The sequence below is a fragment of the Fragaria vesca genome, linkage group LG5, assembly GCF_000184155.1.
Source record: "Fragaria vesca subsp. vesca linkage group LG5, FraVesHawaii_1.0, whole genome shotgun sequence".
Taxonomy (NCBI): domain Eukaryota; kingdom Viridiplantae; phylum Streptophyta; class Magnoliopsida; order Rosales; family Rosaceae; genus Fragaria; species Fragaria vesca.
The window spans coordinates 21,724,555-21,735,769 of NC_020495.1; the positions used below are offsets into that span (position 1 = coordinate 21,724,555).

Consider the following 11,215-nt stretch of genomic DNA (forward strand, 5'->3'; position numbering starts at 1 on the left):
GTCTTCTACCCCGGATTGCCCCCTAGTGTTAGGCGGCGGAGCGAGAACGCGATAGCGCGTAGCACTATTGACTGTGGTGACGGGGTCGGGGGAAGGTGGAGGATCCTCGCGTTCCCAAACTCCTGCAATGTGGCGCTTGAGGAAGCGGCCATTAATAGGATTGCGATGAATGGTACCGTCCAAGTCGCGCAGGTGGTATGCCCCCTTGGGGAGTATGCGATGAATAATAAAGAGGCCTTCCCATCGAGCGGACCACTTACCCCGACCGTTGGTTTTTTCCCCAAGTGGGAGAACCGCACGCCACACTTTCTGGCCCTCAGCATAGCTCCGTCCGCGCGTGACCTTATCAGACGAACGTGCGATGCGTTGTTTCTCGAGGACGAGATGTTGAAAGCGGTGACGCGGTGCTCGTCAAGATCTTCAAGTTCCTGCCACATAGCTTGGACATAATCCTCGCCAAGTAGTTGATGCTGTTCCTAAACGCGGAGTGAAGCGATATTGATCTCAAGGGGAAGGACGGCATCGTGACCGTACATGAGAGCATACGGGGTGGTATCCGTCGGGCCGCGCTTTGAAGTGCGGTAAGCCCACAAGGTGTGGTAGAGTTCCTCATGCCAGACACGCGGGTTTAACTCCAACATCTTGCGGAGGATGCCAAGCGGAAGGCGGTCTTGTGTCGATCTTCCTCGACGACGGGAATCTGATGGTAGCCGGCCGTTCCATCCATAAAGGATAACACCTCGTGCCCCGCGGCGGCATCAATGAGTAGGTCAGCCACAGGCATGGGGTATATATCCTTCGGTGTTGCGTTGTCTAGGTCGCGGTAATCAACACAGACGCACATCTTGCCATTTTTCTTGCGGATGGGGACAACATTGGACAGCCACTCGCTATACTTTGCCACGCGAATGATGTCCGATCGGTGCATGCTTTCGATCTCTTCCTTGACTACGATCTGAGTCTCAGTTCGCATGAATCGGCCGTCCTGCCGTACCGGACGTCGGTCGGGATAAGTTGGTAACCGATGGCAGACCAAGTCCGGGGACAAGCCGGGCATGTCTTTGTATTTGTCGGCGAAGCAATCCCTGTACTCGCATAACAGGGAAAGAAGGGTTTCCTTTTCGTCCTCCGCCAACTTAGCACTGATAGAAATAAGTAAGGGCTTTTCTGCAGTCCCTACGTCAACTTGTGAAATGGGGTCGCAGACTTGAGGTGGTGTGTCGTCCAAGGCGGCGGGAGCTAAGTGAATAACTTCCTCCTTGGTATCGGAATAATCCACCACTTCATCTACATATTCCATAGTCGCGACCTTGTCGTAGGCTTCGCGTTCTGCCCAGTACGAAAGGAGTCTTTCGCACAAGGACTAGCCAGCCTCGCGTGTCTCCTCTGAGAAGGCACTATTCATCAGAACGGGGTGTGGGATTCGCGATGGTGTGAGGACGTTGCAAGTCGTCCTTTGCCTGGGTAAGTCCCCATTGCGTTAAATTGGAGGCCGTGGTTCCATATGGGCGGCCCTTGTTATCGACGCCTTGAACATCCAACGGACCCAAGTCTGTAGTATAATATCGGGCATCGTTGAAGTTGGCAGAGATAGAGAATGGCCGCGGGTCGGCTTTGATGATGACTGCTTCTCGGTTCTCGGCGTCCCAAATCATGAGTTCTTGGTGCATGCAGGAAGGCACGCAAAAACTTTTGTGGATCCAATCTCGGCCAAGAATGATGCTGTAAGAGGAAGCGCATTCGGCGACGAAAAAGGTGTAAACCCGTGATGCCGGCCCGACCTTGACCCGTAGGAATAGCAAACCTAGGGTTCTGGACACTTGCCCGGTGACGTTCTTGACTGTTAAGGACGTGGTTTGGATCATCGAGCGCGGGATGTGTAGGAGTCCCATGGTACGGGTTGTGACAACATTGACCGGGGCACCGGTGTCGACCATGACCTTGTTGATCATTTTTCCTTCGACTTCGGCCGTGATATACAGTGGCCGCATGTGAGTGGCCATGTCCAAAGTTGGTGTGGAGAAGGTTAGAGTTTGCTTATGTTTGATGCTGCTCGTAATTTCCACCTGTGGGGCGTCGTCGGGCTGTGCCGGAACTGGGCCCATTTCGCTGCTGCATGGCGGGGGTATGCTACTGACATCCTCGCTGCTGACGGGAATATCCGCCGCACTGCAGGTTGTGTTTGGTGGGAGAGCGTATCTTTCCGAAATGAAGAACACCATCCCGACTTGAAAGGAGAATTGTTCAGGAATTGGGACCAGGGGAGTGTCAATGATCCCGTGTTCCCCTTCGAGCAACGCGAAAGCGTCTGCTTCGCGGCTAAACCCTTCATCAGCACCCCATCCTGAAACCTCTACCATATTACAGGTGAATGATTCTTCCTACTCTTCGTCCCGGTCTTCCTCTAGGTTAAGGCGAGGTTCTGAATGTGCCTCGTCGTCTTCTGAATTCTCGCGGAAACGCTGGGCCATTTGTTGGGCGAGGTTAGGACTAGAAGGCGCCTGTGCGGCTATTGGTGGCTCTTGAGTCTCGGGTTGCCGCGGACGCCATACTGACTTGGTTGAAGGCTGATGGTCCTTGGCTGGTTGTTTGTCTGTTGCCAGAGGAGCCTTATCGTTGTCTTCTTTTTTCAACCGTTGTAGGGCGGATACTCGGGGAACCATCCGAGTCTCGGGCTCTGGGGTAGATCGTGCCCGGGGCTGGTGTGGTGGTGGTGGCTCCCTTTTGATATTGGCCTCCGGATTTTGACTTTCCCTTTGCCGTGAGGGCTGAGACGGTTCGCGTTTGGACTCTGGGTCCGGGGTTGTGAACAGCTTACGCCTGGGACCGGTAGGCGGAGTCTTTCTCCGCTCGGGCTCTGGTGGCGGCCTGTGCTTGGAAGGCTGTTGATCCCTCCTCTTTTCAGGCTCTGGTGACGGCTTGGGTCTAGCAGGCTGTGGATCCCTTCTTCTTTCAGGTTCTGGTGATGGCCTGCGCCGGGAAGGCTGTGGATCCCTTCTTCTTTCAGGTTCTGGTGATGGCCTGCGCCTGGAAGGCTGTGGATCCTGCTTTGGTGGAACCGCGAGTCGGCAAAAGACATTTGCTTTGGGTGCAGGCTCGTCGCTGAACTGCTCGCAAATCCTTGGGGGTGTGACAGGCGGCATTTGAAGGAATGCGCGCATACCCTCTGCTTCCCTCCACATCCGCTCAGGCGTCTGTGCGAGCTGTGAGGGGCGTACAGCACCCTCTTAGACAGCCCGTAAGGCACGTTTGATACTACCGTATCGCTTTTGGAGCTTTCGCTTCTTAGACCTGCTGATGGTGACTGCCTTGCCCCCTTGCTGTGTATACCAGACCCCGTCCTTGATCGCTGATTTGGATGTCGGGGCAATATAGGGGTCGGTTAGGACGCCTTTACGAGGGCTCGCGGCCTCGTTGCTGTGACGTTCACCGCTGGAGTCTGACATGTCCATCTCACTTGTGGCAGGGGATGAAGGTACCGCCTCTGCCCAATGTGTATAGACGAACGTCTCGAGACGTTCTATCCTCCTTTCCAGCTCTTCTCAAGTCTTGGGACTCATAGGCTGGGAGTCTTCAACGGGGGACGGTCCATCGTCCCTCATGACTGCTTTGCCCTTATCCTTGCGGGAGGGGCGGTCTGTGTCGAGCTTAGCGACCAACTATCGAGCTGGGTCGTCTGCTTTCCCCTGCTGGTTATTTAGGACAGTATAGTTATTCGCCGGCCGTTTGCGATTACGGCCCGGCGGTTCACGTAAACCTGCATTTGGCGACAAGTCTAATGTGATTCTTCGCTGGCCGACTCGAGGCCAAGCGAAGTCAGCCGTTGCGATCATGAAGTCGCCCTTATTCTCAAAGCAAATATACCCGAGGTCGAGCCAGTCTTGAACCTGGTCTCTAAGCTGCTGGCATTCGCTGGTTCTGTGCCCGCAGCTATTATGAAACTTGCAGTGAATGCGCCCCTCCTTATATTCTATGTAAGGCAAGGAATTGGCCACTGTGACGAGCCCATCGTCGATGAGATCGTCTAAAACCTCATGTGCAAGTTCTTCGTTGTAGGTGTATTGGCGACGTGGCCTGCGGGCACTGTCGTCACCTTCCTCGCGGCCCCTTTTAGGTGCCCGGCGTCGATCGTCGTCCTTGGTCTGATTGGCCCAGTTTACCTCGACCATGCTAACTACAGGCGGGAAAGGGTCTATATCAACCAATGAGGCCGTACTACCCGGTGTTTTCATCTTTAGCTTGCCTGAGTTCAGCCATGTCTGCAGCTGGTCTCGAAGCTTGACACAATCTTTGGTGTCATGATTGTAAACATTGTGGAAGGAGCAGTATTTCTTGTCCTTTAGCTCCTCCTTGGGCGGTATCTTGTGATCCAAACGCACGTATCTTGCCTCGATGAGGTCATTAAAGACCAGATGGGTTTTCTTAGCATCATAGGTGTATGACTCGTACTCTGGCTTGGTCCATGCAAAGGACTGGATGATGATTGGCTCGCGCGCTATCTTCAGGTTTTTCAATTTGTGAGTCAATGGCTTGTCAGTCAGTTCTACCGCGCCAATATCTTCATGATCCTGATCCGGGCGAGTTCCCTCAGACCTTTGATAATAGGAGTCATAAGTAGGGGCTGCAGGCTTGATGTCCCCACTGTCCGATTCTTCCCTGTTATGTAAGTTCCTTTGGAGGCATTTGCTTTGTCATCCAGCTCGTTCAAGATTAGCTCATAGCTACCGACCTTGTTAATCAGGTCGCCCATGGAAGTAAAGCGTTCTCCATGATGCTTCAATCGCTGGCGGTGCTCCAGACCTCTAATAGCCAACTTAATGTCTTCCTGCTCAGGTAGCAGGTTATCACACTTGGCTTGATGGATCTTGAAGCGTTGGAGGAAAGAAACTCCGGACTCCATGCTCTGCTGGCTCATCTGTGTGAGGGAGTCGAGGCCAACTTCAGGCTCAATCGTGCCGTACGTTTCTCGGAAAAGTCTTTCCATAGTGGGCCAATCTGCTATTGACCCAGGCTTCAATCTGGAGTACCAGGTGAAAGCAGCCCCGGACAGAGAAGTCCCGAAGAGTTTGAGTTTGAGCATATCATCATTCTCGTATTGGCCGCATTGGACCTTAAAACGGGTCATGTGTGTTGCTGCATCTTCCCTTGTCTCTCCGGAGAAAGTGGTGAAGACAATATTCTTAAATCCATGAGGGAAGGGATATTGTGCCATGCTATCAGGATAGGGATCCCGATAATGTAAGTTAGCATCACCTTTTCCGGTTTGCTCCTTGACTATGCTCGAGATGAGCTGGCGCCAATCGGCTACCGTTACTGGTGTGGATTCTGCCCCCTGATCGTGGCCGTGCCATGTAGAGAGGCTAGGGGCCTGCACGATGTTCTTAGGGGTCGAACTGGAATAAGCTATAACTGGGTCATCTGGTGTCCCGATCCCTTGAGATGGGAAGCCACCAGTGCCCCTGAGTGTGACTCCCGGGCCGCCCGGCGAGGGTAGACGGGGTGGCGTCTTTGACGAACTGGCCCCCAATGTGAATTGGGGAGTCTTCTGGGCCCCGACCCTTGGATTTCCTCTAGGGCGTTCATTAGGTGGAATATACCTTGAGCCCTCAGTTGCACTTGAACTAATTAAGTTCATAGCATGATTCTTTGGTGCCTGAGACCGCATCCAGTCTTCCACTTGCAGGACCCTTAAGCTCAAGTTATCATGCTGCTCCTTGTAGCCCTCAAGCTTCTCCATGCTATTCTTACTTCCAAAGAAAGAAGCGTCCTGCTGTTGTTGTAGCTTGGTGTCGTGTTCGTCCAAGCGACGGGTTTGCACATCCAGGGTTTTTGTGAAAGCCGCCTTGCTCTGATCCAAATCTTTCTGGATCCTTTGAAGGGAGCCGTCCACCAAGTCCTTATCTTCCCTGACTTTACCCGCAACGTAGTTAAACTCCTCGCTGAGCCTAGAAAGGTTTTCTTGGTTAGCGAGCCAGATAGGTCTCTCTTTAGTGACCTGTTCAGAGAGGTCTTGGACGCTTTGCTGGGTGGTGTCGACTTTCAAGCTGAGCGAGTCAATGTTTTGCTGGGTGGTATCGACCTTCGAGCCGAGCTCCCTCTTGAGCGAGTCGAGATCATTCTTCAGTTCCCCAAACATCTGGCGGACTTCATCCGTGGGCAGAGTAAGTCCTGCGTCTTGGGTTGGTCGTGAACCTGTCATTGTGGTTTCGCTGTGGTCGGGGTTGCCAAACCGAGCGAGAACCTCTTCTTGGGTGAGAGATCGGCAAGCCGCGCTGTTACGGGGCTTGTATTGTGGAGATTTATGTTTCAAACAAGAAATCGAGGGTCTCCCGTATGGGGATCCGCCTGATTTCCCAATGGTGGCGAGAATGTTATACTCCCGGTCCCACTGGGCGTGCCAATGTTTTGGCCACGATCCTCAGCAGGGGTAGAGAGGTAACTTGTGCTACCAAAAGTAAATTAGGGTCCCACTGGGCGTGCCAATGTTTTGGCCACGATCTTGAGCAGGGGTAGAGAGGTAACTTGTGCTACCAAAAGTAAATTAGGGTTTGCAGGGCGTGACACCGCGCGGACGCGGAACGAGAACGGTGCGCGTTCTTGACTTCTAATCAGGCGAAGTAGAGCTCCGGTGTCACCTCGCGGGCGAGGAATTACGAGCAAACTATCTAGTCACCTGTGAATCGATACTCACTGTTGTAAGCGAGCAGAGCGAATAATTGTAAGAGAGGCGAGTCGTAGACGGGCGTCTGAGAGTCTAAGACGAGGTGGTCACTTAGAACTTAGGGTTTCGAGGATGCTCGAAGATTTGCAGTTGTTTTGTATGATTGATCGTCTGTCTTGTTCGTTGTGTCAAGCTCCCTTATATAGCGATCCGCAAGCAATTCGCAGAGACCTAATCACAAATCCATTCGGACTCAGCAATTAGAATTCCACCAGGAAACGACCAGCTCGCGAGCCGCGCGATCCATGCAACACGTGTCCAAAACAGACTTCGCCTAGGTCTCGCTCACCGCCCCGCATCATATCACTGTAGCGTCGTACGCGAACTCGAGCACTAAGCGATCCTATCCCGCGGGTACTACAGTCCATTTCCAACTCTACCTCGCCATGCATTGTAGAATCCTACACGAACTAGAACAAAGGATCCCGCGAGGACATCGAATCCCGCGAGGTATCAGAATCCTTGCACAATTCCAACTCGCGTGTTGCCAGACTTTGCCACCCTTCGTGGGCTTCGCATTAAAAAAGGGCCATAGGTACTGGCCCAAATCTTATCCAAAACGTACCCTGAGTCTTGAACCAAAAATACCCACTGGGCTCAAACAACTTCTTGTTTGTCTTTCAAGATTATGTTATAATACTTTACTTTCTTCTTGTTCGGGAACAAAAATGTCTCTAATTCTTCATTTTTCTTTCAAAGTGCATTAAGGATATTATTTAAACAAAAATTGTTTTTTCTTCTTCAACTTTGTAATATGGTTTCGTATGTAAGCTTTTGTAAGTCATAGCCTTTTTTCGACCGTTGATCTATTGACATCAATTTCTACCAGTTAACACTCGTACCTCATCAATCACTTGTGGGATAACTGCATTTGAATTACCTATAAGTCTATAACATTAACATTGAAGAAAACAACCAAATTTCTTCATTGCTGGGTTCAACAATCACCAGACATTGACATTTCTTGTCAAAATTTACCTCTTCCTTTTAGTCTCGGTAATCCAGGGGTCAAAATTCACCGCCTGTGACGCAGCTTCCATGCCAATATTAGATAGAGGGGCTGCGGGTCGTGCCTCGTGAGCTCAGCTAGCTAACCATATATACAACCCTTGAAACCCAGCTGGCTCGATCTTATCTTAATTCTTGGCTGCTAGTAGCCTGCGGTGAATAAACATACAGTATATACGTAAACACCCATTGACAAAAAGGAAGTTCCGTCTCGTTCTAGGTATATTGCATGTGATTGTGAAAGAGAATTTAATTACAGAATTTAACAATATTTGACAAGGACCAAGTATATACGTCTTAATTTGAAAACAGAAAAGATACTGCCCATATAGACTGCGGTGGATATATATATCAGGGTTCTTCCAACGAGGGATCCCTATTTTTTGTCACTTTTAGGGATAAATCCACACCATTAGATATGTTTTTTAATGGGCTTGGCTGACTGAGATTAAAACAAAAAACTTAACGCTTATGTCAAACCTACACCGTTCAAGATTATTAAAATAAATCTCTCATTTGGATGATTTAACGATCACCAAATTTTCTGAAAATTTGTAGAAATGATCTACTCATATAGCCCAACGAATTGAACGGTGGAGATTTGATTTTGTGATCGAAAAGTTCGTCAAATAATCTATCCCTATAAATGAACAAAAAAAAGGATCTCTCATTTGAAGAGTCCTGATATATATAGACAGATCTTATTTCTATCGAGAACGAAGCTTCGTTCTGAATATATATACACACACTGAATACCTAAAATATCATCTTGTGGTAGCCTATCCATTTATCATATTGGTTATATAAAAGTGATGAAACTAGTAAATTCCATCATAGAATTCATTCTATATTATCTAACGATGTTAATGCACTTCAAATTTTTTCTCCTTGCACAAAACCTTACTTAACGATACTTCATTCATATACTTTGAAGCCGGTGCAATACACGACGAACTATGGAATTGGTAGGAATGAAAAATTCTCGTGCAAGAACAGCACCATGCACCCAATAATCCTCAAGACAAGTCTCATCCATGACCCGTTAAAGCAGGACACCAGCAAAAACTTATCTTAACACTCGTAGCCGTCTTTCTTTACATTGTCTCCGCGTTTTGACCACACACTTTAGGGAGTGCCCTTGCCCTATAAATTGATACCCACTCTCAGGATATGAAATCACAAACCAGCATATATAAACACACTAGTAGCTAGCTGTCTAGTACTCTCAGTTTTGTATATCGATCTTGAATATACATAAACTACCTAGTTAAGTTTAGTAGCGAAAATGTACCAGAAGTCCTCCTCCATTTCCGTTATGTTTCTGGCCTTGCTTGTCTTGGCTACCACCTTCCCCGGCTCGGTGCAAAGCCAAACCACCCGAGTTGGATTCTATTCCAGATCATGTCCTAGGGCAGAGTCCATTGTGACGCAAACAGTTCAGAAGCATTTCAAATCCACCCCTTCCATTGCACCTGGCTTACTGAGGATGCACTTTCATGACTGCTTTGTTCAAGGTTGTGACGGTTCTGTCCTCCTCAGCGGCCCAAACACTGAGAAAACCGCCGGCCCGAACCTCGGATTGAGAGGTTGGGAAGTTATCGACGATGCAAAGACTCAGCTTGAAGCTGCATGCCCTGGTGTTGTTTCCTGTGCTGACATTCTTGCCCTAGCTGCTCGCGATTCCGTCGTCTTGGTAAGTCTTTCCTTGGATAACGAAGCGATCGAAGATGTTCGTAGCACAGATCGATGCACTAATTCGCTTCATTGGTATCATTGAAAACAATACACATGGATTGATATATCTTTGTTGTACTTTCTTGCAGACAAAGGGAATTAACTGGAAGGTGCCTACCGGAAGGTTTGTCGGACGAGTATCATTGGCATCTGAGACTAACAATCTGCCCGGCTTTAGGGAATCCATTGATGCTCAGAAGAGCAAGTTTCAAGCTCTTGGTCTCAACACTCAAGATCTTGTCACCCTTGTTGGTAAGCAACTAAGCAAGCTAGCTTGATTTAATAATAGATCACAAAAGAGTAATATTTTCTAATTATATTATTATGTATATTTTGAATCTTCATTAAACTGATCGATATTCATCTTAATTAATCTTGTAAATTTATAGGTGGACACACTATTGGCACTTCAGCTTGCCAGTTCTTCAGGTACAGGCTTTAATTTACAACTTCACCACAACCGGAAACGGCGCAGACCCTACCATCGATGCTTCATTTCTTACTCAACTACGAGCACTTTGCCCCCAAGGTGGTGATGCAACCAAGCGTGTCGATTTGGACACAGGCAGCGGAACTCAATTTGATGCAGCATTCTTTAGGAACTTACAGAACGGTCGAGGAATACTAGAGTCTGATCAGAAGTTATGGACTGATGCCTCCACGAAAAGCTTTGACCAACGTTACTCGGGTGTGAGATTTAGAGGCTTGCAGGCATTGAACTTCAACGTAGAGTTTGGAAGGTCCATGGTGAAGATGAGTAATATCGGTGTCAAGTCTGCGAAAAATGGTGAAATTCACCGTATTTGTTCTGCAATCAACTAACTCATGATGAACATCAGAAGCACCCGAAATGAGAAGTCGGATGACAATTTATTTTGTTTATGCATTTGTTGGCACAACTAAGCCTCTTTTCATTTTTTTGATTGTTAATGAACAAAATTAAAGTAGCTTGAGCTCATTCATTTGTGTAAGCTAGCTACTGTAATTAATAAATCATAATGTCACTTTCTACATGATTTTCTTTATCCAAATATTCAGTCTTCATTGTTTCAATATTAAAAGTCAATCAAAGAATCTGTCATTGCTTGTAACAAAAAAACAAAACAAAAAACGAATCCGTCATAGCTAGAAACTGGAGGATTCCGGGTAACTATTACATTGAAGAGAAACATTTGAGTGTATCGATCAGCTTAGTATTTCTCAGTATATATATGCTTCAATATTTATTGTATCGATCTAAAAACAAATTAATTGAAGGTCATAATCCTGAATATTCCCTATATTTTTTGCAATGCACGTAGTGTACCACATGATTTATGATGTGTCACGTACGATATCAAGTTATGTAATTTAAAACCACCGTTGATTGAACTGTCTTGTGTGTAATCCTCATGTCTAGAGTTTGAGATCTCAACTCATACCAGTTTGAGTGACTTTTAGATTCGTGCACCTGCGACATGTGATCAATCCAATGGTGAATCTAGGATTTTAGGTTGGGGTGGGTTGAAATTTTTTTCTTAAATTCTTTAAATTTTTTTTTATATTTTATATATCACATTTTAGATTAAAAACATATCAAATAATCATGTAGTTAACTGATCATTAAGAATTTAATATTATACATTTTATAGAAATTCGATAACAAAAGTTAAAGACAAAAGAACATACCTACTCAAATTGAACCCTACGCACTTGAATAAAAGCAAAATTTAATAACTAAGCTGTCTAATTAAGCACACAAGCATCGCTCTA

General features: G+C 47.5%; 1 pseudogene; it reads left to right on the plus strand.

The window, feature by feature from the left end:
* The first annotated feature begins 9,014 nt into the window (after positions 1-9,014).
* On the plus strand, positions 9,015-10,285 carry LOC101307219 (annotated as a pseudogene).
* The last annotated feature ends 930 nt before the right edge of the window (positions 10,286-11,215 follow it).